The sequence below is a fragment of the Chelonia mydas genome, chromosome 14 (assembly GCF_015237465.2).
Source record: "Chelonia mydas isolate rCheMyd1 chromosome 14, rCheMyd1.pri.v2, whole genome shotgun sequence".
NCBI classification, from domain to species: Eukaryota; Metazoa; Chordata; order Testudines; family Cheloniidae; genus Chelonia; species Chelonia mydas.
Window position 1 is genome coordinate 28,095,526 of NC_051254.2, and position 27,636 is coordinate 28,123,161.

A 27,636-nucleotide genomic window follows, 5' to 3' on the forward strand; every position below is an offset into this window, starting at 1 on the left:
GGGGCTTCCTCGTCATGGGTTGATCGCTAGGACCCAGGAGCGGCTGGGAGGCGGCTCTCAGGGGAGGATCGCGGGGCCCAGGCCCGGCCGCAGGAAGTGACTCGCAGCCGCTGCGGGGACTCTGGCTCCCAGCGAGATCCCCGCGTCCCGGCGGCTGGTGCTGGGAGCCCGGAGCCCGGGCTGCAGCCGGGAGAGGGGAGTCTCCAGCCGGGCCCTGCCCGCTGCTCCCCGGGAGCCTCTCCCAGGGCAGAGCCCCCAGCCTGGCCAGGGCCCCTTCCCGGCCCGGCCCCTGCCCCGGGGGGCCCCGCTCGGAGGGAAGGTGAGAGAGACCCGACCCCCCCGTCACCCCCGGGCTGCAGGGGGCGGGTTTGGCCCCGGGCTGCTCCCCGCGGAGCTGGCTGCGATTCCCTGCCCCGGGCCCGGGAAAGCTGCCGCCAGCCCCCGGTGTGCGCGGGGCGGGGGGGGAGCCGGGCTGGGCCGCGCTGGGGCAACACGTGGGGGCAGCCGGGAGGGGTCTGAGGAATCCTAGACTCTCAGGGTTGGACGGGAGCTCCGGAGAGTATCTAGTCCTACCCTCTGCTCAAAGCAGGCCCAATCGCCAACTAAACCATCCCAGCCAGGGCTTTGTGGGATGTAAATAAGGGGAATTGAAGGGGGGGGACAGGGATGTGTGAGGGGGCAGGAGGCGGGTTGGGGCCGCACTTCTCAAGGGGCCACGCTCGGGGGGGGGGGGCACTTCTGAAGGGAGGGCACTCCTTCCCCCCCCCCCCCCCCCTTGGGGCGGCAAAAAAACTAGAGCCAGCCCTGGTGCAGGGCGAGTCCAGGGCAACTCATTCATCAGGTGTTGCCACCAGAAGACTCCGGCTCTTGCTAAGCGGGAGGAGGAGGCTGGTGTGTCTCTCTCTGCTCAGGATACAGCTCTGGAGTTGAGCTGCCTGGATCAGAAGCTGCCTCCTGCATTTTGACCTGGGGACCCAAACTGAGAAGCTGCTGCTTATCCAGCAGAGGAGCGACCTTTGTTAAAGCCCCCTCAGTGCCCATCTCGGGTGGGGACTTTCTCCGGTGCCTGGAACCAGCCCCTAAGGCAGCCCCAGGCTCTGTTGACACCAGCCCCTGAGCCGGAGCCTGCAGGTGAGGGGAGAGACCTGGGGCAAAGTGCTGGGGTGGGTGTAGTATGAGAAACTGCTCCCTGTAGGAATTTGCTACATGTAGCAGACAAGTCCTACTTTGCTAAAAACTGCTAGCTGACTTAGCTAATTTCACACTATAGGGTGTGAGAAACTGCTATCTGTAGAAATTTGCTACTACTCACCTTTCCTGTCTTCTGGGACAGAGGTAGCAAATTGTTAACAGTAGCAGTTACTCATACCTAAGAACATTGTTCTTATGGGCTGACTTGTCGTAATTTGCTAAAACTTGACAGTGGCAGGGGATGGAAGCATAAAGTCGTCGGCTTCCAAACGACCCTGCCTGGTGTACAGATGTATCAATTACCTCTTAATAGAGGATTGTAAAAAATAGGGAGGTCATTGAAACATCACTTGTTTTGCAGCGTCACTTACTGTGCTAACAATGTAGCATCCTGATATTGATATTTCCGTGCAACTGTGGGTTGGATTCATTGTAGTGGGATGCGGGACACATGGAGGATAATTTAAACTCTGGGCTGGTGCGATCTCTGACTGTGACCGTTCATCGGCTCAGCGGGCAGGCCCAGACAGCAGTGCCCTTGTCCTGGTGCCTTGACTGAGAACGGTTCTGATCAAAGGGAGGGTAGATTCCAGCCAGCTCCAGGGGTAATGTCTCAGGGTATGTCTACACTACGGAATAAGGTCAAATTTATAGAAGTCAGTTTTTTAGAAATCAGTTTTATATATTCGAGTGTGTGTGTCCCCACAGAAAATGCTCTAAGTGCATTAACTCGGTGGAGTGCTTCCACAGTACCGAGGCTAGAGTCGACTTCCGGAGCGTTGCACTGTGGGTAGCTATCCCACAGTTCCCGCAGTCTCCACTGCCGATTGGAATTCTGGGTTGAGATCCCAATGCCTGATGGGGCTAAAACATTGTCACGGGTGGTTCTGGGTACATATCGTCAGTCCCCCCTTCCCTCCCTCCCTCCGTGAAAGCAAGGGCAGACAATCGTTTCACGCCTTTTTTCCTGAGTTACCTGTGCGGATGCCATACCACGGCAAGCATGGAGCCCGCTCAGGTAACCGTCACCGTATGTCTCCTGGGTGCTGGCAGATGCGGTACTGCATTGCTACACAGTAGCAGCAACCCATTGCCTTGTGGTAGCAGACGGTACAATACGACTGGTAGCCGTCATCGTCATGTCCAAGGTGCTCCTGGCCGTGTCGGCTGGGAGCGCCTGGGGAGACATGGGCGCAGGGACTAAATTTGGAGTGACTTGACCAGGTCATTCTCTTTAGTCCTGCAGTCAGTCCTGTTGAACCGTCTTATGGTGAGCAGGCAGGCGATACGGATTGCTAGCAGTCCTATTGTACCATCTTCTGCCGAGCAGCCATGAGATGTGGATGGCATGCAGTCCTTCTGCACCGTCTGCTGCCAGCCAAAGATGTAAAAGATAGATGGAGTGGATCAAAACAAGAAATAGACCAGATTTGTTTTGTACTCATTTGCCTCCTCCCCCGTCTAGGGGACTCATTTCTCTAGGTCACACTGCAGTCACTCACAGAGAAGGTGCAGCAAGGTAAATCTAGCCATGTATCAATCAGAGGCCAGGCTAACCTCCTTGTTCCAATAAGAACAATTACTTAGGTGCACCATTTCTTATTGGAACCCTCCGTGAAGTCCTGCCTGAAATACTCCTTGATGTAAAGCCACCCCCTTTGTTGATTTTAGCTCCCTGAAGCCAACCCTGTAAGCCGTGTCGTCAGTCGCCCCTCCCTCCGTCAGAGCAACGGCAGACAATCATTCCGCGCCTTTTTTCTGTGCGGACGCCATACCAAGGCAAGCATGGAGGCCGCTCAGCTCACTTTGGCAATTAGGAGCACATTAAACACCACACGCATTATCCAGCAGTATATGCAGCACCAGAACCTGGCAAAGCGATACCGGGCGAGGAGGCGACGTCAGCGCGGTCACGTGAGTGATCAGGACATGGACACAGGTTTCTCTGAAAGCATGGGCCCTGCCAATGTAGGCATCATGGTGCTAATGGGGCAGGTTCATGCTGTGGAACGCCGATTCTGGGCTCGGGAAACAAGCACAGACTGGTGGGACCGCATAGTGTTGCAGGTCTGGGACGATTCCCAGTGGATGCGAAACTTTCGCATGCGTAAGGGCACTTTCATGGAACTTTGTGACTTGCTTTCCCCTGCCCTGAAGCGCATGAATACCAAGATGAGAGCAGCCCTCACATTTGAGAAGTGAGTGGCGATAGCCCTGTGGAAGCTTGCAACGCCAGACAGCTACCGGTCAGTTGGGAATCAATTTGGAATGGGCAAATCTACTGTTGGGGCTGCTGTGATGCAAGTAGCCCACGCAATCAAAGATCTGCTGATATCAAGGGTAGTGACCCTGGGAAATGTGCAGGTCATAGTGGATGGCTTTGCTGCAATGGGATTCCCTAACTGTGGTGGGGCCATAGATGGAACCCATATCCCTATCCTGGCACCGGAGCACCAAGCCGGCGAGTACATAAACCGCAAGGGGTACTTTTCAATAGTGCGGCAAGCTCTGGTGGATCACAAGGGACGTTTCACCAACATCAACGTGGGATGGCCGGGAAAGGTACATGACGCTCGCATCTTCAGGAACTCTGGTCTGTTTCAAAAGCTGCAAGAAGGGACTTTATTCCCAGACCAGAAAATAACTGTTGGGGATGTTGAAATGCCTATATGTATCCTTGGGGACCCAGCCTACCCCTTAATGCCATGGCTCATGAAGCCGTACACAGGCAGCCTGGACAGTAGTCAGGAGCTGTTCAACTACAGGCTGAGCAAGTGCAGAATGGTGGTAGAATGTGCATTTGGACGTTTAAAGGCGCGCTGGCGCAGTTTACTGACTCACTTAGACCTCAGCGAAACCAATATTCCCACTGTTATTACTGCTTGCTGTGTGCTCCACAATATCTGTGAGAGTAAGGGGGAGACGTTTATGGCGGGGTGGGAGGTTGAGGCAAATCACCTGGCTGCTGGTTACGCGCAGCCAGACACCAGGTCGGTTAGAAGAGCACAGGAGGGCGCGGTACGTATCAGAGAAGCTTTGAAAACCAGTTTCATGACTGGCCAGGCTATGGTGTGAAAGTTCTGTTTGTTTCTCCTTGATGAAACCCCCCGCCCCTTGGTTCACTCTACTTCCCTGTAAGCTAACCACCCTCTCCTCCTCCCTTCGATCACCGCTTGCAGAGGCAATAAAGCCATTGTTGCTTCACATTCATGCATTCTTTATTCATTCATCACACAAATAGGGGGATGACTACCAAGGTAGCCCAGGAGGGGTGGTGGAGGAGGGAAGGAAAATGCCACACAGCACTTTAAAAGTTTACAACTTTAAAATTTTTTGAATGACAGCCTTCTTTTTTTTGGGCAATCCTCTGTAGCGGAGTGGCTGGTTGGCCGGTGGCCCCCCCACCGCGTTCTTGGGCGTCTGGGTGTGGAGGCTATGGAACTTGGGGAGGAGGGCGGTTGGTTACACAGGGGCTGTAGTGGCAGTCTGTGCTCCAGCTGCCTTTGCTGCAGCTCAACCATACACTGGAGCATACTGGTTTGGTCCTCCAGCAGCCTCAGCATTGAATCCTGCCTCCTCTCATCACGCTGCCGCCACATTCGAGCTTCAGCCCTCCCTTCAGCCCGCCACTTACTCTCTTCAGCCCGCCTCCTCTCCTCCCGGTCCTTTTGTGCTTTCCTGCACTCTGACATTATTTGCCTCCACGCATTCGTCTGTGCTCTGTCAGTGTGGGAGGACAGCATGAGCTCGGAGAACATTTCATCTCGAGTGCGTTTTTTTTTCTTTCTAATCTTCACTAGCCTCTGGGAAGGAGAAGATCCTGTGATCATTGAAACACATGCAGCTGGTGGAGGGAAAAAAAAGGGACAGCGGTATTTAAAAAGACACATTTTATAAAACAGTGGCTACACTCTTTCAGGGTAAACCTTGCTGTTAACATTACATACATACATACATGTGCTTTTGTTACAAGGTCGCATTTTGCCTCCCCCCACCGCGTGGCTACCCCCTCAACCCTCCCCCCTCCCTGTGGCTAACAGCGGGGAACATTTCTGTTCAGCTACAGGCAAACAGCCCAGCAGGAACGGGCTCCTCTGAGTGTCCCCTGAAGAAAAGCACCCTATTTCAACCAGGTGACCATGGATTATATCTCACTCTCCTGAGGATAACACAGAGAGATAAAGAACGGATGTTGTTTGAACGCCAGCAAACATACACTGCAATGCTTTGTTGTACAATGATTCCCGAGTACGTGTTACTGGCCTGGAGTGGTAAAGTGTCCTACCATGAAGGACGCAATAAGTCTGCCCTCCCCAGAAACCTTTTGCAAAGGCTTTGGGAGTATATCCAGGAGAGCCGCGAATGCCAGGGCAAAGTAATCCTTTCACATGCTTGCTTTTAAACCATGTATAGTATTTTAAAAGGTACACTCACCGGAGGTCCCTTCTCCGCCTGCTGGGTCCACGAGGCAGCCTTGGGTGGGTTCGGGGGGTACTGGCTCCAGGTCCAGGGTGAGAAACAGTTCCTGGCTGTCGGGAAAACCGGTTTCTCCGCTTGCTTGCTGTGAGCTGTCTACAACCTCATCATCATCATCTTCTTCTTCGTCCCCAAAACCTGCTTCCGTATTGCCTCCATCTCCATTGAAGGAGTCAAACAACACGGCTGGGGTGGTGGTGGCTGAACCCCCTAAAATGGCATGCAGCTCATCATAGAAGCGGCATGTTTGGGGCTCTGACCCGGAGCGGCCGTTCGCCTCTCTGGTTTTCTGGTAGGCTTGCCTCAGCTCCTTCAGTTTCACGCGGCACTGCTTCGGGTCCCTGTTATGGCCTCTGTCCTTCATGCCCTGGGAGATTTTGACAAAGGTTTTGGCATTTCGAAAACTGGAACGGAGTTCTGATAGCACGGATTCCTCTCCCCATACAGCGATCAGATCTCGTACCTCCCGTTCGGTCCATGCTGGAGCTCTTTTGCGATTCTGGGACTCCATCATGGTCACCTCTGCTGATGAGCTCTGCATGGTCACCTGCAGCTTGCCACGCTGGCCAAACAGGAAATGAGATTCAAGAGTTTGCGGTTCTTTTCCTGTCTACCTGGCCAGTGCATCTGAGTTGAGAGTGCTGTCCAGAGCGGTCAAAATGGAGCACTCTGGGATAGCTCCCGGAGGCCAATACCGTCGAATTGTGTCCACAGTACCCCAAATTCGAGCCGGCAAGGCCGATTTAAGCGCTAATCCACTTGTCAGGGGTGGAGTAAGGAAATCGATTTTAAGAGCCCTTTAAGTCGAAATAAAGGGCTTCATCGTGTGGACGGGTGCAGGTTTACATCGATTTAACGCTGCTAAATTCGACCTAAAGTCCTAGTGTAGACCAGGGCTTACTGGCGATGAAAGGGCTTGTTCAGACAGAGATTTTGAAATTTGTAGGGTAAAGATGAGCCAGATGGGTTTGTCTTCATGCAGGTGTATTTTAGTCTCTGGGGGCTGGGTAGAAAGGAGAGAGAAGTATGTTGGATTTCCTGTTTCCCTTACTAAGGACCATCTATGCTCCCCTGACATTTTTCCTGGCAGAAACAATTCCTATCTATTTGTTACAGGGCCAAAATATGGCTGCCGTCACACAGAGCCATTAGTGGTGGTGGAGGTGAGAAGAGGGCCAAGAAGTCCTTTCCCTCCCCAAACACTCCCATGCATGTGGAAGCCGCAATGTTACTGCTGCCGAAATACCCTGATGGCAAATGGGTGGGGGCAGAAGGCACTGCCAGCTGTCCTGAGCAGCCCAGAGGAGCCATGCACTGTGTGGAGTGTATGCTGCTACACCTATTCTGTACTGGTGAGGCCAACCCTCACTCCCCAGTGCTCCTGGTGGCCCCAGGGCTTCCCCTGGCTTCCACCAGCACAAACACCGCGCCTACCACCATTGCTCGAAGATGTATCACCTTCCCCTCCTCTGGAGGGCGGGGGGGAGGGGGGGAGACCGATGACGGGTGAGATTGTTAGGGTGAAGGTGGGCTGTATGGCATCATAGTAAAAACTGAAAAATGTTTCACAACCATTTTATTAGATTTAGCTCGTTTTTTAAATCATCACACAAATTAAAGTTTGCTATACAAGCTGTCAAGGTTCCTTCCCCTCTCTGAACTCTAGGGTACAGATGTGGGGATCTGCACGAAAGACCCCTAAGCTTATTCTTACCAGCTTAGGTTAAAAACTTCCCCAAGCTACAAACTTTGCCTTTTCCTTGAACCGTATGCTGCCACCACCAAGTGTGTTAAACAAAGAACAGGGAAAGAAAAGGAGTACTAGTGGCACCTTCGAGACTAACCAATTTATTTGAGCATAAGCTTTCGTGAGCTACAGCTCACTTCATCGGATGCATTCAGTGGAAAATACAGTGAGGAGGTATGTATACACACAGAACATGAAAAAATGGGTGTTATCATACACGCTGTAAGGAGAGTGATCACTTAAGATGAGCTATTACCAGCAGGAGAGTGGGGGGGGTGAGGGAGTGGGGGGTGAAGAAAACCTGTTGTAGTGATAATCAAGGTGGGCCATTTCCAGCAGTTAACAGGAACGTCCAAGGAGTGGGCGGGGGGGGAAGGGTGTTATGAGGCAAGTGATGCTGTTTTTCCACAATTTCAGCCCATGCACGTCGGCGGAAGCACTCTATGTAGAAGTCCAGTCTGTTGTTTCGACCTTCAGGAGGTGTCCATCTAGAATCCTTCTTTTTGTCGTGTTGGTAGGAAGGTCTCTGTGGATTAGTATGTTGTTCAGAGGTGCGTTGGAAATATTCCTTGAGTCGGAGACGTCGAAAATAGGATTCTAGGTCACCACAGAACTGTATCATGTTCGTGGGGGTGGAGGGGCAGAAGGAGAGGCCGCGAGATAGGACAGATTTCTTCTGCTGGGCTAAGAGTATAGTTGGATAGATTAACGATATTGCTGGGTGGGTTAAGGGAACCATTGCTGTGGCCTCTTGTGGCATGTAGTAGTTTAGATAGTTGAGTGTCCTTTTTCTTTTGTAGAGAAGCAAATGGCTTGTCTAGTTTTTGTAAAGTCCAGCCAGGAGGAAGTTTGTGTGGAAGGTTGGTTTTTTATGAGAGTATCCAGTTTTGAGAGCTCATTCTTAATCTTTCCCTGTTTGCTGTAGAGGAGGATGATCAGGTGGTTCCGCAGTTTCTTTGAGAGCGTGTGGCACAAGCTGTCAGCATAGTCTGTATGGTATGTAGATTGTAATGGACTTTTTACCTTCAGTCCTTTTGGTATGATGTCCATCTGTTTGCATTTGGAAAGGAAGATGATGTCTGTCTGTATCTGTACGAGTTTTTTCATGAAGTTGATAGATTTCCATCCCATACGGCTAAATGCAGTGCCTTGCATAATGACAGGTTTCAGAGTAGCAGCCGTGATAGACTGTATTCGCAAAAAGAAATGGAGTACTAGTGGCACCTTAGAGACTAACCAATTTATTTGAGCAAAAGCAGTGTCACTTGCCCCATAACCTCAGCCGTGCAGAACACAATGCCATCCACAGCCTCAGAAAAACTCTGACATCATAATCAAAAAGGCTGACAAAGGAGGTGCTGTCGTCATCATGAATAGGTCGGAATATGAACAGGAGGCTGCTAGGCAGCTCTCCTACACCACTTTCTACAAGCCATTACCCTCTGATCCCACTGCGGGTTACCAAAAGAAACTACAGCATTTGCTCAAGAAACTCCCTGAAAAAGCACAAGAACAAATCCGCACAGACACACCCCTAGAACCGTGACCTGGGGCATTCTATCTGCTACCCATCCTGGAGGCCCCATCATCTCAGGCATTGGCACCCTGACAGCAGGATTGTCTGGCTATGTAGACTCCCTCCTCCCTACGCTACCAGCACTCCCAGCTATCTTCGAGACACCACTGACTTCCTGAGGAAACTGCAATCCATCGGTGATCTTCCTGAAAACACCATCCTGGCCACTATGGATGTAGAAGCCCTCTACACCAACATTCCACTCAAAGATGGACTACAAACCATCAGGAACAGTATCCCCGATACTATCATGGCAAACCTGGTGGCTGAACTTTGTGACGTTGTCCTCACCCATAACTATTTCACATTTGGGGACAATGTATACCTTCAAATCAGCGGCACTGCCATGGGTACCTGCATGGCCCCACAGTATGCCAACATTTTTGTGGCTGACTTAGAACAACACTTCCTCAGCTCTCGTCCCCTAATGCCCCTACTCTACTTTCGCTACATTGATGACACCTTCATCATCTGGACCCATGGAAAAGAAGCCCTTGAGGAATTCCACCATGATTTCAACAGTTTCCATCCCACCATCAACCTCAGCCTGGACCAGTCCACACAAGAGATCCACTTCCTGGACACTACGGTGCTAATAAGCGATGGTCACATAAACACCACCCTATACCGGAAACCTACTGACCACTGTTCCTACCTACATGCCTCCAGCTTTCATCCAGACCACACGACACGATCCATTGTCTACAGCCAAGCTCTACAATACAACCGCATTTGCTCCAACCCCTCAGACAGAGACAAACACCTACAAGATCTCTATCAAGCATTCTTACAACTACAATACCCACCTGCTGAAGTGAAGAAACAAATTGACAGAGCCAGAAGAATACCCAGAAGTCACCTACTACAGGACAGGCCCAACAAAGAAAATAACAGAACGCCACTAGCCATCACCTTCAGCCCCCAACTAAAACCTCTCCGACGCATCATCAAGGATCTACAACCTATCCTGAAGGACGCCCCATCACTCTCACAGATCTTGGGAGACAGGCCAGTCCTTGCCTACAGACAGCCCCCCAACCTGAAGCAAATACTCACCAGCAACCACACACCACACAACAGAACCACTAACCCAGGAACCTATCCTTGCAACAAAGCCCGTTGCCAACTCTGCCCACATATCTATTCAGGGGACACCATCACAGGGCCTAATAACATCAGCCACGCTATCAGAGGCTCGTTCGCCTGCACATCCACCAATGTGATATATGTCATCATGTGCCAGCAATGCCCCTCTGCTATGTACATTGGTCAAACTGGACAGTCTCTACGTAAAAGAATAAATGGACACAAATCAGATGTCAAGAATTATAACATTCATAAACCAGTCGGAGAACACTTCAATCTCTCTGGTCACGCAATTACAGACATGAAGGTCGCTATCTTACAACAAAAAAACTTCAAATCCAGACTCCAGCGAGAAACTGCTGAATTGGAATTCATTTGCAAATTGGATACTATTAATTTAGGCTTAAATAGAGACTGGGAGTGGCTAAGTCATTATACAAGGTAGCCTATTTCCCCTTGTTTTTTCCTACCCTCACCCCCAGACGTTCTGGTTAAACTTGGATTTATGCTGGAAATGGCCCACCTTGATTATCATACACATTGTAAAGAGAGTGGTCAGTTTGGATGAGCTATTACCAGCAGGAGAGTGAGTTTGTGTGGGGGGGGGGGGGTGAGAAAACCTGGATTTGTGCTGGAAATGGCCCACCTTGATTATCATGCACATTGTAGGGAGAGTGGTCACTTTGGATGAGCTATTACCAGCAGGAGAGTGAGTTTGTGTGTGTGGTTTTTGGAGGGGGGGGGGTGAGAAAACCTGGATTTGTGCTGAAATGGCCCAACTTGATTATCATACACATTGTAAGGAGAGTGATCACTTTAGATAAGCTATTACCAGCAGGAGAGTGGGGTGGGAGGAGGTATTGTTTCATGGTCTCTGTGTATATAATGTCTTCTGCAGTTTCCACAGTATGCATCCGATGAAGTGAGCTGTAGCTCACGAACGCTTATGCTCAAATAAATTGGTTAGTCTCTAAGGTGCCACAAGTACTCCTTTTCTTTTTACAAAAACAGGAATATCCATTCCATCCAGCACAGCTTATTTTACCAGCCATTAAACAAAAGGAAATCTAACGCATTTCTAGCTAGATTACTTACTGACTAACAGAAGTTCAGAGACTGCCTTCCTGATCTGTTCCCGGCAAAAGCATCACACAGATAGAGAGAGCCTTTGTTTCTCTCCCCCTCCAGCTTTGAAAGTATCTTGTCTCCTCATTGGTCATTTTGGTCAGGTGCCAGCGAGGTTATCTTAGCTTCTTTACCCTTTACAGGTGAAAGGGTTTTGCCTCTGGCCAGGAAGGATTTTATAGCACTGTATACAGAAAGGTGGTTACCCTTCCCTTTACTTTTGTGACACAAGCCTACTATGAAGCACTATATCTACATCCTTCTTGTTTTCTTGTTGTAATTTTGCAAACTCTGTTAATGAACTTCTCGAATGCAGGGCATTCATTTTTGGAGGCTTCTCATGTGTCAGATACTTCCTTCCTTCAAGATATGCTCATGCTCAGGCAGAAGGCGACTTCTTTCAGAACACACAATTCTATTCAATGAGGAACAAGAACACTCAGCTGTAGCTGTTGTGACTGAGAGTAGGAAGAGGTGAATTCCTACTTCTTTCATCCCTGGAAACACAGCACAAAAATTGGGTCACACCATTCGTGATGATGATGATGATGATGATGAAGTTGAAATGAAATCTTCATTTGTTCATCATGTGATATTCCACCCTGTGTTCAAATTCTCTATTCTGTCCTGATCACATGGCAGCCCCATTGCTGGGAGTGCCTCACTCCACTCAACTGTTGTTGTTGTTTTATAAGACGGGCATCTGTAAAAGCTATGTAGAGGTTGATAGAATCCAAAAGTAGTTGTTGTAGAGATGTAAGAATCAAGTCAATGTACTTTACTTTTCAGCTGGACAGTGCACTTAACATTGGCCCCCAGTTTGTAGCATGTGGTGTCTCTTGCTTAATGAGAAAGTGTGATGTGACAGCCATGTTTGTTCGCATAAACCGTGGTGTGTCTCCAGCATTCTTAACACCTCACTAAGTTCTTCGCAAATTGGCTTTGGCAATGACTGGCTTCTGAGGCTTTCTGCATGTCGATGCCGTCCAGAGGATTGGTGTTTTGCAGCCTTTTCACATAGTTTGTCAGCATTGGCTTTGCTGATCAGTCTGGCAAACCAAGCTCCTCCACTTTTACTCTATAAATCCATGGAACGCTCACATCTTGAATACTGTGTGCAGTGCTGGTCGCCCCATCGCAAAAAAGATACACTGGACTTGGAAAAGGTACAGAGAAGGTAACTAAAATGATGAGGGGTGTGGAACAGATTCCATAGGAGGAGAGATTAAAAAGACTGGGACTTTTCAGCCTCAAAAAGAGAGGACTAAGAGGGGATATGATAGAGGTCTATAAAATCTTGACTGGTGTGGAGAAAGTGAATAAGCTCCCTCACGTAACCAAGAACAAGGGGTCACCCAATGACATTAATAGGCAGCAGGTTTAAAACAAACGTGAGGAAGGACTTCTTCACACAATGCACAGTCAACCTCTGGAACTGTTTGCCGGGGTGGGGGGTGTGAAGGCCAAAACTAGAATAGGATTCAAAAGAGACCGAGATCAGTTCATGGAGGATGTGTCCATCAATGGCTATTAGCCAGGATGGGCAGGGATGCAACACCACGCTCTGAGAGCCTCTTGTTTTCCAGAAACTGGGAGTGGACGGCAGGGGATGGTCACTCAATAATTGCCTGTTCTGTTCATTCCCTGTGAAGCCTCTGGCCTTGGCCACTGTCGGAAGACCGACTACTGGGCTATATGGACCCTTGGTCTGACCCAGTCTGGCCGTTCTCACATTCTTATGCAAAAATTAATTATAATAAAAATGTTTAGTACAGAAACTCCCAACACCAGCCAAAATTGATCACTTGGGCCCCACAGCTCTGTCTGCTGGATACCTCGGCAGAGTAGGTGAGTTCATGTAAATACAGTCTGGTCCTGAAGCCTTCCCCCTACCCCTGGCTCATCACTCGCTGTCAGGGGAGAGCTCATTCACACCTTGCTTACAAATCATCATTTTAAATGATAAGGTTGGCCAACATTGCCGAAACCAATGTGCCGACGTTGTCAGAAAAAACAACGGCTGTGTGAGGAAGCCAGTCTTTGTTCAGACTTTTCAAACCTATTATACTTTCAGGTACAATTATTTTATCATACACTGTATGTGTATTTTAAAGTTTGTATTAATGTTTCAATTTCTATTCCAATTTCCAACCAATGACTAAATTGGCAACACTGCGGGTAACTAGTTGATCACTGCGGGGCGGGAAAAGGATGGGGCGGGGGGGGAGGGAAGTCCCTGTTTCACTGAATTAAGTCTCCTGCAGCACCTTAGTAGGTTACATCAGACAAAGAGGAGCTCCAGTGGATAGTCATTGGGATGCCTTTAAGAACCCAGCCCTGGGAAGCCCATGCTGACAGGAGCTGTCTGTGAGAGGAGAAATAAAAAAGACCCTCTCCCCCCCATACACCCTATTTTTGGAAACACTGGTGTCTCAGTCCACCGGGGTAACTCATACCCCATCTGTCCCTGCCTCTGCCAGGGTTTTACCTTCTGGCAGTGCCTTACCCCTGGGCTTAACCGCAGCTCCTTCCCCCCCATCCCTGATTTCGCCCTTCAGCCCCTATCCTAACCCTGCTTCCAGCTGCTTGACCCCCCTGACCAATGAATTTTTGCCCCCTGCTCAGAATCTGGCCAACACCTCCCTCCTCCGATTTGCCCCCTTTCCTCCTTTTTAACCCCTGTAAAAACAGTCTGCGGAATCTTATGGGTAATAAGGGCAGGGTGAAGGGCAGTGACTTCAGCAGATGTTACTGAGTGTGTTCAGTTCACATCAGCATGCTCAGTGCACCCTAAGTAGCAAATTCGTACAGGGAGCAGTTTCTGCTCCTCCACATGGCAGGAAAGTGACTCTGCACAAAGGGCCCCTTTCAGGGACCTGCTGGCGAGTTTGAAGTACAGGAGGGAGGGGCTCCCCGTGTGTCTGTGAGTCCCAGAGCTGCTGTCCTCATGGATACTGCTACGGTTCAAACCCCTGTTAGTAGTGTCAGTGGCTGATCTCCCGAAGGAGAGCAAAGGTCCACATCAATGGAGCAGTCACCAGTTCTCCAGGGAGAGGGAAGATGATAAAAAGGGAGAGTGGAGAGACTGGAAGGAGCAGCAGGAAGAGAAGTTCCCAGACCTGCCCAGATCCATTCCCTGCATTATCCCAGGCAGACTGACTCTCCTGGGCACAAGGAGAAGAACTGAGAGAGGAAAAGCCAGTTGCTGACTGCTGGAATCGCTGTGCTGCTTGTGGGGGGCGGGGACAACTGCTGCCTTTGGGAACAGTTTCAGAGGGAATCCCCAAAAGTGGCTTCTCTGATTCTGCTCTTTTTCCAGCATTTGGCTCAGAGACACTGTTACAGGGAGAGTTTCAAAGTGTCCGGTGGGTTCAGTTCTGCTGGGAGGGGGCTGGCCTGCGTGGTAATAACCTAACTGGGTTTCTTCCCAGCATGGTAAAGTCCAGAGCATCAGACTCAAGGGAAAGAGCCTGGTGGGGAATGGGGGTGCAAAATGGACTCAAGCCCCTTCTGAAACCTCCCCCATCGCCCCTCTCACCCCGACAGGCTGAGGAATCACGTCCAGATTTCACTCCAGATCAACCCATCTTCCAGGAGAAAGGGAAGGGAAATGGCTGTGATGGAGCCAGCTCAGGTAGGGGATTTTAAGGGAGCTGCTAGGGGGGAGGGGGTGGAAGGGAGAGGCAGGGAGGAAACAGGGTGTGATACACCTGCTGTTAGGGGGCTTATGCCTTCACCCACTTACTTCCCTGGTCCTTCTCGCATGAACAGAGAGCAACAATACCCAAAGTCCAAAGGTGCAAACAATTTGATGTTTATTGGGGTGAACTTCCAGCAAGCATGATTCCAGTTTCCTTCCTTAGTGTCCCCCTTCCCAGCTCTGACACCACAGAGCCTTACCTGTGTCCCTGTTCCCATTCCTGCCCTTAGCTAAATATGATTCCAGTTTCCCCACCCCCATTTCCTCCCTTAGCAAAACATGATTCCAATTTCCCCAACCCCATTCCCTGTTCCCATTTCCCCCCGCCCCACTCACTTCCTGATTGACTGCAGACTAGATAGTAAAACTTGAGTTCCGCTTAGCTACACCTTAACCAATCATTTTCCTGAAATTTAACTAACCAATCCTAACATATTGTAACATGATTATGTAACCAATTATATCCCACGACCTTAATTAGTTTACACCCAGCAAAATTAATTATACAGCAGACAGAAACAATCACAGAACCAGACAGAGACCATCCAAATAAACAATGGCAAAGTGGGAACTATAATGACAAAACAATACAGAAGTGAGGATTTCCCATCCCAGCTATTGATAAGTGAGTTCTTGCCAGACAGGATGCTATCAAACTAAGTTTCCTTTTACATTTTCTAGGCACTTCCCTTTCTCTGGAGGTGATAGGCACTATCAGGAGAGGATTGTATTCCGAACAGCCCAATAGCACCTTCTTTCAATGTGACTAGGTTGGAATGTGAGGAGGTGACCGGTCGCTTCGCAGCTTATGGCTGCCTCTGCTGCTTAGCCAAAGGCCTTAGCTTAAGCACAGGGCCTCAGGTGGTCACAGTAAGAGAAGGCTCTTACACCCGCAGATAGTGATTTTGATTCTTTCTTTTACACCTCTAGAACTAGCCAAGTGATAAGAATACACCTAAATTCTTAGAGTATAGGCCTTTACAGCCAGGCCTGCATATCTGTATCTTAACACCTGCTGCTTTTCTGAATAGACCCATTGGCAGCAGGGGAACTTTCCTCATTTATGAAACAGGAAACAGGGCTTGGAACATTTTCCAGACTCCCAGTGCTGGAGCCTGACCCCACTGGCCAGAGGCTGCTGTGAAATACGAAGGGAAGCTGTCGGGATTCCTGTCCCTGTCCCCGACTCAGAGCTCTGCTTCCCGTATCTGCCTGTGGCTGGCAGGCAGGTGGGAAATGAGAAGACCCTGCCCTGCTCTGTGTGCTGGGGGGACAAGGAGCTCTCACCTTCTCCCACCCCCTGAAGCCACATGGCTGCTGCAGGGTGGGAGGGGGATTCTGCTTCTCTGGCCCTCCCAGAGCTTTTTTTTCTTCCTTTCCCGTGACTAGTGGGATTGTGGCTGGAGCAGCAGGTGCTGAGTGGGGGACTTTTGTTGTTCCAGATGCCGGTGACCTTCGAGGTTGCAGAACCTGTGTGTGTGTGTGTTTGTATGAAAGAATGTGTGAATAAATATGAGATTGAATGGAATGTTATAGTGATAACTAACTGCTTACTATGATTCTGTCTGTATTCACAATAAATGTGGTATTTTGCCTTTTCCCCTTTAATAAGATCCTGCTGGTTTTTATTTTATTGGTATAACAATTTCATTTACCAAAGGTAATTGAAGCAGATAGTTCACCTCCCAATGACTTCATAAATATCTCCAATTCAACAGGTTAATCGTTAATATCTGGAGGATTTTCTTGCCAGGCTGTAATAGGAGGAGAACATCACCAGACAGACATTTACATTGTTTTCTTTAACTAAAACAACAAAGTTAAGTATTCTGGATTTTTTCCTTCAACAGCAAACATATAATATTTCAACAAAACAAGCATATGTCCCTCCCTTCTCACATTTATCTCCAGACTTCTCCTTGTCCAGATCGATTCCGCCCCCAACAATCTTCTATTCATTGAACTTTTTGGAACTTTGCACTTTTAGAGAGAGGTAAGGGATTGACTCTGTGTACACAAATTTGCAGAGGGACAATAGAGTTGAGGTCTGTTATTTTTCATCTCTCTATATTTATTTATTTGAAAACATTTTTGCTGTTAACAAGCATGTTACCTCTGGAGACACAAATCCACAGTTTGAGAACTGCAAAACTAAGCATCTCTGATAGTATCTTCCAGACTGAGCACTGAATCCCATTGGGTAGGTAGGTAGATTAACCTACATAATCTATACAGAAGCCTGTGAAACCCCATAAGATTGGGTCCTTAATCCATGAAGTATTGGAACTCATTTACAAAACTTTTCTTAAACATTACATAAATATATTGTCTCATACTATAGAATTAGAATTTATAATTCCTATTCCATGATGAGAGATCTTTGAGCTATAATGTATCTTAATTAAAACTATCTTTAGATAGCTTTTTGAGGGGCAAAAAAACATTTTATCAAAAAAATGCAATTTTTTTGATTTTTTTTTTAAATCATTGATATTTATCCACCCTGGTTGCAAGTGTATAGCAAGGCTGGTCCCAGCAGGGAGCCAGAGTGTCAAAAATCCTTAGCTGGTGGGAGAGCCTCTCTGTGAGCATCTACAAAGCATCTCACTTAAAGAGTGACTGATTGAACGATTTATTGTAAGGGACGCCCTTTCTCAGACCCTTTCCCTTTATTGTCTCCCAACCCCCCACGTCAGTCCCTGACCCAGGATTGCCAAGCCAAACTAAAATACTACTTGTTTGAAATCTCACAGCTCGCCAAGACTGTCTAATTGTCCAGGTGGCTGAGCCCAAAGGCAGCTCTGTGAACACCTCCATACCAAATGCCAGCTCCATTTCAGAGACGTCTTTCTTCGTGCAGAAATAGAACACCTCCACTTCGTCGTGGGAAGATGTCATTTATTCCTCTGATGGGGGCTCCCAAACAGTCCTCAGTTCCTTCAAGGAGACACTCTCCTTTTCCAATGGATACTTCAAGATTGAGAACATGAGCAAAGGGGCTGAAGGAGTTTACAGGATTCAAGGTGAAATGTACAGGAAGTATGTGGCTGTCGTAAACTTTACCGTGGTGGGTAAATTGTGCACTCAGTGATTCCAGAAAAAACTCTGCTCCCCTTGCACTTCTCAGGCTGTGTAAAGCCTGTGGAAACATCCTATAAACTCCCAGAATATGGAAGACCCCAGCAGACATTGAGCTGGGAGAGCCATCTCCTCTGCAGCCCCAGCAAAAGGGGCGTGTCACGTGGGAATGCGTGAGGAGAGGAACTAGCGAGACCACAATGCACTCTGGCTCTTCTCAGTAGAAGGACAGTCCCTGAGGGCCCCCTGCCAGCCGGCACACACTAGAGCAGCCCCCAAGCTGCTATAACCAATGATGGGACTGGCATTCGAGCTAGGGCAGAGAACCAGGAAGGTGTAAATCCTGTTGTGCCAGAGCAGGAGCCTTGTCTACACTAGGCCCACCGATGTTCCTACCACTGACTCTAGTAACAATGAACATTTTTTGCAAACATGGTCAGCTAGTGACCTGGCCCCCCGGGGAGGCTAGTCCCTGGCCCCTTCCCTTGTGCCCAAGGCCCCACCCCTCCTCTTCTGCCCCCTTGCCCCTGCAGGAGCCCAAAGCACCCCCACTGTGGCTCCTAGCCCCAGTGTCGGGCAGCTGTCAGGGAGATGCCCCAGGCCCGGCGCTCCGGGCAGCACGGTTGCTGTGTCCCCAGGTCTGGCAAGGCAGAGCACTGGGAACAACAGGAGGGGGCCTGGCCGGGGGGCGGAGCGTGGGCAGGGCCATGGTAGGCTGTCTGGGGAGTCACAGGCTCCCCCTGCCTACGATACCTGCCGCCCATATTTGTAAAGTTTCTGCAGTGCAGGCAAGGTTTCAAGCACCCCAAGGGCTCGCAGGGAAAGTGGCATGTGTTGTATAGGCCACGGGGTAACTTTTATTTTTATGGTGGCTAGCAAACCTTTTGTTCATCAGGCTGCTCGTTAACATACCGCTGGCTCTGTCTGACTGCGGGATCAGGAACAAACATTCATGAAGGGTCTGCGCTGAAATCCCTGGGAAATACGTGGTATGCCATGACCTGTTTTATCTCTGGCCACTGTCACCCTAGTCTCTGAGGCCCAGATCTTCAAAGATCAATGGGAATCGGATACCTAAATACCTTGGAGGATCTGGGCCTAAGGGCCAGATTGTCAAAGGTATTTAGGCACCTAAAGCTGCAAATAGGCACGTAGGGGAATTTTCAAAAGCATGCAGCTGCCTAACTCTCACTGAAGACGGTAGTTAGTCACTTTTGAAAATCCCATTAGTGACCTACCTGCATCTTCAGGAATGCAAATACCTTTGAGTATCTGGCCCTAGATAATCAAAGGGCTCCGGGGCAGAGGCTGGAATTGAACCAGGCACTTCTGGCTCCTAGATCAGCACCTCCCCCCTTAGGCCAATCTTCTGCAGTGCAGACAAGAAGAGGAGAATCAGGCATGTGGTATACGGAGTCCTCACCACACTTTCCTCCTTATTGTCTCGTTCCAGAGCCCAGCTCATTCCCACCTACTGTGTCTGGGACCTCCGGTGCTGAGGAGGAAGCTCGTGATGAGACCAAAGGGGATGGGAAGTAGCTTGTGATTTCCTTCCCTAGTAGCCTGTCTCCTCCCAGCCTGAATTTCACACGTCTGTCCCAGCTCCCACTGACGTCAGTGTGAGCTTGAGGGCAGCGTCCAGTTGCTCCGGATCTTCTCAGGCGGCCTGATGGCTTGTGCCACAATTGGCCAAAAATGGACCACGGGGAGCTGGCACAGCAGAGTTGGCTACAGCCAAGGACAAGCCCTTGGCTGATTGAGGAGCTGTGTTTGGGGCCTCCCAACGTGAGTGCAGAGTGTCAATTAAGGGGATGAGTTCAGGGGCAGAAAACTGTGATCCCCAAAACCCAGCATGCTCTGGGGGGGAGCCACCTATGCTAGCCAATGGGAGATGTCGATGAGAGGGGTGTGTCCTAAGCCCTGCCCCTCTCTGTGTTCCATGCGTGGTGTGGCTTGTGATCCAGGGAAACCCCTCTCTTGCAGCCAGGTGATTTAGATGCTGCTTAAGTCCTATCTTGCAGGAATAAGTTAGGTACCTGCCTTGCTCCATGCAAAATGGCACAGGGGCCGTCCTAACCCAGCCCTGTGGTTAGAGCACTCAGCTGGGAGAGCCCCATTCAATTCTCCATCATTAAAAAAAGAAGCCAGTCCATTCTTCTGAATGCTCTCAGACAGGCAACTCCTGTTTGTCTGGGTTCGGTGAGGGAGTTGCTTAGGCCCTGTCAAATAATTTACTTAACAGTCCAATTAATCTAAGTATTAGACTTAACGGGTTTCTGGAATTTGTAACCAGTTTAGCAAGGTCATACCATGACAGGCTGGTGCACCGTTAAAAAGAAACAGGTGCTAGGCGGAAGTAAGCAGCAGCATCTTAAAACCGTTTGTCAACCATTCAGTTTTCTTCAAGCTGCAAGGAGAGAGGCTTGTAGACGGCCCAGAGAAGAAATCGCTTTGCATGAGGATTCTGTCGGTGTTTAAACCGAGGGGGTGTTTTCTGCAAAGGGAGGAGGTGGGAAGGAACCTGCTTTACGGCTCAGGTTCTGTCTGCACTTAAAACACTATAGCTGCTGCAGCCCTTCAGTACAGACGCTTCCCACAGCAACGGGACTCCGAGTCCAGCGCTCTAGGCCTCGCTGCCTCCATTAGTACAGAAAAGGATGAGAAAAATGATGAGGGACGTGGAGCAGCTTCTGTATGAGGAGAGATTAATAAGACTGTGACTTTTCACCTTGGAAAAGAGATGACTAATGGGGGATAAGATAGAGGTGTATAAAATCATGACTGATGTGGAGAAAGTAAATCAGGAAGTGTTGTTTACTCTTTCTCATAATACAAGAACCAGGGGTCACCCAATGAAATTAATAGGCAGCAGGTTTAAAAGAAACAAAAGGAAGTATTTCTTCACACAATGGAGAGTCAACCTGTGGAACTCCTTGCCAGAGGACATTGTGAAGGCCAAGACTATAACAGGGTTCAAAAAAGAACTAGATAAGTTCATGGAGGACAGGTCCATCAACTGCTATTAGCTAGCATGGGCAGGAATGGTTTCCCTAGTCTATATTTTCAAGAAGCTGGGAATGGGTGACAGAATCATAGAATCATAGAATATCAGGGTTGGAAGGGACCCCAGAAGGTCATCTAGTCCAACCCCCTGCTCGAAGCAGGACCAATTCCCAGTTAAATCATCCCAGCCAGGGCTTTGTCAAGCCTGACCTTAAAAACCTCTAAGGAAGGAGATTCTACCACCTCCCTAGGTAACGCATTCCAGTGTTTCACCACCCTCTTAGTGAAAAAGTTTTTCCTAATATCCAATCTAAACCTCCCCCATTGCAACTTGAGACCATTACTCCTCGTTCTGTCATCTGCTACCATTGAGAACAGTCTAGAGCCATCCTCTTTGGAACCCCCTTTCAGGTAGTTGAAAGCAGCTATCAAATCCCCCCTCATTCTTCTCTTCTGCAGACTAAACAATCCCAGCTCCCTCAGCCTCTCCTCATAAGTCATGTGCTCTAGACCCCTAATCATTTTTGTTGCCCTTCGCTGGACTCTCTCCAATTTATCCACATCCTTCTTGTAGTGTGGGGCCCAAAACTGGACACAGTACTCCAGATGAGGCCTCACCAGTGTCGAACAGAGGGGAACGATCACGTCCCTCGATCTGCTCGCTATGCCCCTACTTATACATCCCAAAATGCCATTGGCCTTCTTGGCAACAAGGGCACACTGCTGACTCATATCCAGCTTCTCGTCCACTGTCACCCCTAGGTCCTTTTCCGCAGAACTGCTGCCTAGCCATTCGGTCCCTAGTCTGTAGCGGTGCATTGGATTCTTCCATCCTAAGTGTAGGACCCTGCACTTATCCTTATTGAACCTCATCAGATTTCTTTTGGCCCAATCCTCCAATTTGTCTAGGTGCTTCTGTATCCTATCCCTCCCCTCCAGCGTATCTACCACTCCTCCCAGTTTAGTATCATCCGCAAATTTGCTGAGAGTGCAATCCACACCATCCTCCAGATCATTTATGAAGATATTGAACAAAACCGGCCCCAGGACCGACCCCTGGGGCACTCCACTTGACACTGGCTGCCAACTAGACAGGGGATGGATCACTTGATTACCAGAGCTACTGTGATTCTGGGTTGTTTTTTTTTTTTAAATCTCTCACAATTTTGGTTGCAATTGAAACTTCTAGTTAATGCGATCAGTGGGGGGGCAGGCTGGACTCTCTGTTGCCTTGCACTTTGTTTGTGTCACCTTTACACTGATGCAAAGTGAGCAAGAAATACCAAAAGAACTGCAGGCACTAGTGTAAATGACACACAGCAGGATCAGGGTGAGGCTGGATTGGGGCCCAGAACTCTTCCCTCACCCACCCATTACGGCACAAGGAGTTTGATCCTGGGCCTCATGCCAACTGCCCATAAGGGGCAGCTTAGAAATTCTTCGGTAGCACAAAGCTAGTGTGTCTCCCTATGTCACCTGCCTCCTCCCAATTTTTAGTATGGGGACGTGGTGTGGTAGCAAAGAGAGTGTGGTGCATAATGCTGGGTCTGAACTGCTGCCACGACAGCCAGTGTAACTTAGAGCAGCCTCAACGTAAAAACGCTACAAACGCAAATTTACAGGAATGGGCCAGAACTTGACAGCTTACAGGAGTGGCCGCTACAGGGATCGGGGCTGATTTTAGAGGGCACAATTTTCAAAAGCACCAAAGTGACATAAGTGCACTTGGAAATTTTACCTCTAGTCTTCCTTATGAATTAATTTTTTATTTTATTTTTTTTTAAAGGGAGCTGTAGCCTGTTTTCCACAGGGTCAGTCTGAGTTCAAGCCAATGCCGTAGGGCATTTCAGGCTGCTGTCCTGTCTGGTCCAGCCCAGGGGACAATATCTGATGCTTCCAGGAAAAGCAAGAACCCGCTGTAACATACATGGCTAGTTTTACCATGCTGTAAATGCAGGTGGGGAATTCATTGCTGACCTCCCTGGCATTCAGGCTATGTCCTGAAGCATGAGATTGGGCCAGAGGGTCAGCTAGCGCTGGCCACAGTGTCCAGGGTCTCGGAGTGGGAAGTTCCTTGGAGAATTCCACTGGGTGGGAGACTCAGCTGTGAAGGGAGGGGGCGGGCAGGAGCATCTCCTAAACCCAAGATTGGAATAACTGAAGTAATGTTCCTTTTACATGGAGCCTCAGCTCTCTGGAACCTCTGCAAACGCTTTAGCCACGTGTTTAACTCCATCCGTAGGATTAGCCTTGGATCGAAGTGGGAGGGCTCAGGTGCGTACGTGTTTGCAGGATGGGCACTCAGGGCAGTCCCTGAGACCAGGGCAAAGGGAATGTGAAGTGCCACTGTCTGGATTTGGGAGCCTGCCTGCACACCAAACTCACTAGGCCCTGGGTGCATGACTGCAAGCTGCTGGGCCGGGGAAAATCAGCCCCGGGTGGTTATTTCGAGTAGAAAACCAGAGCCACTTCTGGGGTCTTTCAGCTTCTAATGCCCTTTCCCTTCTGCAACTGGATTTAAGCCTATGATAAAATCCTTCTCAATGCCAAGTCAGTGCCATAAATCACTGGACTGGGTGCAGGAATCAGGAGGCGACGTTCTCTGGCCTGGGTTATGCCAGGGCTCAGACTAAATTATTCTTCCCAAAACTTTTAAAAGCTAAGCCCCCTCCTCAAGGCAAAGAAACCAATCGTGCCCCTCACCCGTCAGCAATGTGTTAGCGACCCCACCCCCCATTTTCATAGATACATCTTCAAACCCCACCCTTCCCACCATGGCTAGCCCTTCCCCACGCTTCAGGAGACGCTGGAGGAGATGATCCTAACCGTCCCCTCTAACCTTAAGACCTGAGGGACCCCATCCTGGAGCATCTTAAAAATCCCAGTTCCCAGACTCTGGAACAGGGGCTGCTTTGCCGGGCTCACCTTTCTCCCTCCGTCAGGTTGGCCGATGGGGATAATGAGCCTGGAGATCTCATTCCCGCTGCTCTGAGTGGTGCCCATGTGCACACGACCCAACTCAGCTCTTACTGTATCCCAGGAACATCTTCATCTTCTGGGATCCTCATGGCAGCGGTGGGATGATTTAACAGAGTCCCTTAGTAATGGGGCCTTTCTCTCTCTTTTCTTTCAGAGCCAGCGTCCTGGAATCGTCTCATGGTGCGTGGAGTGGTGGCAGTGGTGGGGGTGCTAGTCTTACTATACCTATGTGGGTTTTGAAAAGGTAGAGGAAAAGTGTTTGCCTACTCGCAGCACGTCTTCAGGAAGCTGCTGACTCATCCCTCCCCGCAGCCTGGAAGTCGGCAGGATTCCCAGGAATCTGAGCTCCCCGCTGTGTGTGACAGGGACGGGGATCAGGCCCAGGGAACCAGAAACAGGAATCGAGACCCAGCCCTGGAGAATGGGGAAGGAGACCTGTTTGCGAATTCGTATCCGGTCTGCTGAATTGTTCACGTCCAGACCCTCCCCACAGTTCTTAAAAAGTCAAAGCATTTCGTTTAGATGCTTTCCAAACAAACCATTTTGATTTTTCAGTTTGAAACAATTTTTTGTTTAAAAATGTCCTTCAGTTTTATTTTAAAAATTCAAAAAGTTACAACCCTTGAAATGTTCCTGGGTCTTTTTGTTTTTTTTTTTTTTAAAGCTTTTTGGTTCATCAAAAATTTGGAAAAATGTTAGTTTTGTTCAACCTGAAACCGGTTTTTTTCCATCTCTTTTTTGGAATTGCCAGCGACCAAAAAATTCTGTTTGCCCAGCTCGAGGGGCAGGTGAGGATTTTGGCGGTTATATTGTGGGTCTCTAAGTCTCCTTGTTGCTCAAAGTTTTCTTACTGCAACAAATTAATTTGGGATGAGGGCAGGATGGGCAAAAGCTTCCTAAAAGTGCGGGGGGGGGCTGCTGGCACCCAAACTGTGGCCCAGCCCCTGTGCCACCCCTTCTCCTCGAGGTCCGGCCCCCTCAAACCGCCCCTTTCCGAGGCCCCCCCTCTTGCCGCCTTTCTCCCTGAGCTCCCACTTCATGCCGTCCATTGCCCCCAAAACACTGCCCCCCCACTCCCTTCTCTCCCCCATCATCCAGTCGCTCACACTTATGGCCAGTAAAAAGTGGTGGGCCCTGGTCTCCCCTGTTCTGGCACCCCTGGCTGAGAGTGGGAGAGGATGAAGAACTCCTTTCAAATATAACCCCCCCCCCCAACCTCAAAAAAGCACAATTTGCCAGCAATAGCAAAACATGCACCTAACCAATCCGGGCCAGTCACGCTGTGTTGTGTGTGACATTCCCATCCTGGGGCGGTTTATGTCTTTGAGAATGTGAACCCTGCAGGCCTGGGTGTTTCTCTGCGTAATGTGACCTCAGTGCTCCTGATGAGAGCCGTTGTTTGTAAATGTTTCAGTAGCAGACATATTTATCATTCATGTACAGACAGACATTTATTCACAATTAGAACTGGTCAAAAATAGCGGGGGTGGAGAGGGTCATGAAAAGTGAAGAAGAAACCACTCCCCCTCCCCCCCCCCCCCCCCCCGCCATATTCTTCAAACTTATTTGGAAATGTTTTTAATTATCAAATTTTTGTTTCGTTTTGGTGGGAAAAACTCCATGTTCTCTCTCAAGTGGGCAGAGAAATCCAAAATGTTTGGTAAAAAAGAGGTAACTTTTTTCAAATGATCAGTGTAATCCAAAGTGGCATTTTTAGTTCAAAGGTTGCATAGTGAGTGTAAAACACTTTTGAACCAGCTCTATTACTGTATAACAAGATGAGTTTATTTGTCATGCTGCATTGTTTGGGCCAGGTTCCAAGTGGCATTTCAGTCTTTGCACAGCTCTTCTCTTCTTGTGTCTGCACCTCTCATAAGCTGTGGCCTTAATCTCGGCCCTGGAAACCCTTACGTGCATGTTTCACTTTAATGACTGCTGTGAATAATTCCATTTCAATGGGACAACTCTGAGGTCGGGTTTACGCTATGGCCCAATATCGGTGTAACTATGTCATTTATTTAATTTTCTTTCTTTTATATGTGAAAGTTCTTGAGAGGTTAAAGCAGGTAAAATACGTGAACAGGTTCAGACACTCCAAGTTTGTCAGTGCAAAGTGACAGCAGAGATGTGGGATCTGCTAGTTTTCCAGAAGTCTCTCAGGGTTACCCAGGATAACTTTGGGGATCTCTGTCTTGCACCTGGAATGTTCCCTGAAAGTGTCCAAACAGCTCAGAGATACAGAACCATTCCCTGGATCCATTCTTATAGCTGTCTTCCCCGGAAAGCAGTCTGGCAAGTGTTCCTGTCAGCTCTTTGCTAAGTTATCTGCCAAAACACTAGAGTTTTCAGGTGCCTAAGTAGCCCCTGGAATCAGGATGAAATTATCCTCCCCGCCACCACCAAAATTGGAAATGGTGCCCCGGAGTGCACGGGACCCTACCGTGCTCCCCCATAGGAGCTGCATGAACAGACAACTCTGCAAGTTCTCTGCATGCCTCTGCAAGTGACCCCCATGCCTCTCCATTTCCTTGGCCACATGTATCCTGTCCCCATGCTGGCGGCTAATGCTGGCGGCTAACCACATGAGGGATGTGTTGGGGTGAGATCAGCTGGTCAAAGCAGGCAATAGGGACAGAATCTGAGACTTGAAGCTCCTAGAGTGACCTCTGACCTTTCCAGACCTGCCCTTCAATCAGACACAGCGATTGTAAAGTTGAATGTGATAGTAACTAGACCCATTTTAAACCCTTCATCACACAAGACAAAGCCCGTAGGATTCCTCATTAACAATTTATTTCTCCTCCCCTGGATTCCTGCAGCCACCAGCCACCTTGGAGCTTTCCCTCCTCTCTCCCAGGCTGTGCTCACTTGATTGCAGGAGCTCAGCGGAGGGTCCAGCTTTGCTCTTTCGCTTCCATTCTTCACGTCTTTGGGTGGCTGCATTGGCAACTGAGCAGCCTGATGGAAACACTGAGTCCTCTGTCTCGGCAGGCAGGCCCAGCCGCGAAAGCCAAAGACTCCCTGAGAACAGGGGGAGGTTCGCCTGAACTCTCAGGAGTGGAGGCTGGGCCCATAGGGTAGGGTTACCATATTTGAACTTTCAAAAGAGAGGACACTCTGAGGGTGGGGGGGGGAGTGGTAGCCCTGCCACCTATCTACTCACTCCCACTTCGTGCCCCCTGACTGCCCCCCACAGAACCTCCAACCCCCCCTGCTTCTTGTCCCCTGATCGCCCCCTCCCAGGACCCTGCCCTCTATCTAAGCCTTCCTTCTCCCTGTCTCCAGCTGCCCCCTCCTTAGACCCCTCCACCCTAACTGCCCCCCTAGAACTCCACCCCCTACCTGTCCCCTGACTGCCCCGCCCCCTATCCGCACCCCCGCCCCCTGACAAACCCCCGGCTCTCCCACACCTATCCAACCACTCCCTGTCCCCTGACTGCCCCCGCAGAACCCCCAACCCATCTAACCCCCCCTGCTCCCTGCCCTTGACATTGCCCCCAAACCTCCGCCCCATCCAACCCCCCCCGCTCCCTGTCCCTTGACTCCCCCGACCCCTCTTCATATGCCCACCCCCTGACAGGCTCCCCCCAGAATCCCTCACCCATCCAACCCCTCCTGCTCCCTGTCTCCTGACTGTCCCTTGGGACCCCATGCCCCTTCTCCAGCCCCCCCCCG

At 49.6% G+C, this 27,636-nt stretch overlaps 3 long non-coding RNA genes across 4 annotated transcripts; all 3 read left to right on the forward strand.

Annotated features, from left to right (window-relative positions):
* Window positions 1–281: 281 nt before the first annotated feature.
* On the forward strand, window positions 282–16,362 carry LOC119567675. The gene is made up of 3 exons (XR_006285928.1): window positions 282–319; window positions 14,748–14,835; window positions 16,344–16,362. It is a non-coding gene; the product is annotated as an uncharacterized LOC119567675 (long non-coding RNA).
* LOC122462994 lies at window positions 748–11,631 on the forward strand. The gene is made up of 2 exons (XR_006285917.1): window positions 748–1,131; window positions 11,518–11,631. It is a non-coding gene; the product is annotated as an uncharacterized LOC122462994 (long non-coding RNA).
* Window positions 16,363–16,849: 487 nt separating the features above from the next.
* Window positions 16,850–27,055, forward strand: LOC119567697. 2 transcript variants are annotated; one of them, XR_006285895.1, is made up of 4 exons: window positions 16,850–16,894; window positions 17,655–17,924; window positions 19,433–19,764; window positions 24,116–27,055. It is a non-coding gene; the product is annotated as an uncharacterized LOC119567697 (long non-coding RNA). The 2 variants fall into 2 exon arrangements; XR_005227712.2 differs by lacking the exon at window positions 16,850–16,894 and having other exon boundaries at window positions 17,269–17,924.
* The last annotated feature ends 581 nt before the right edge of the window (window positions 27,056–27,636 follow it).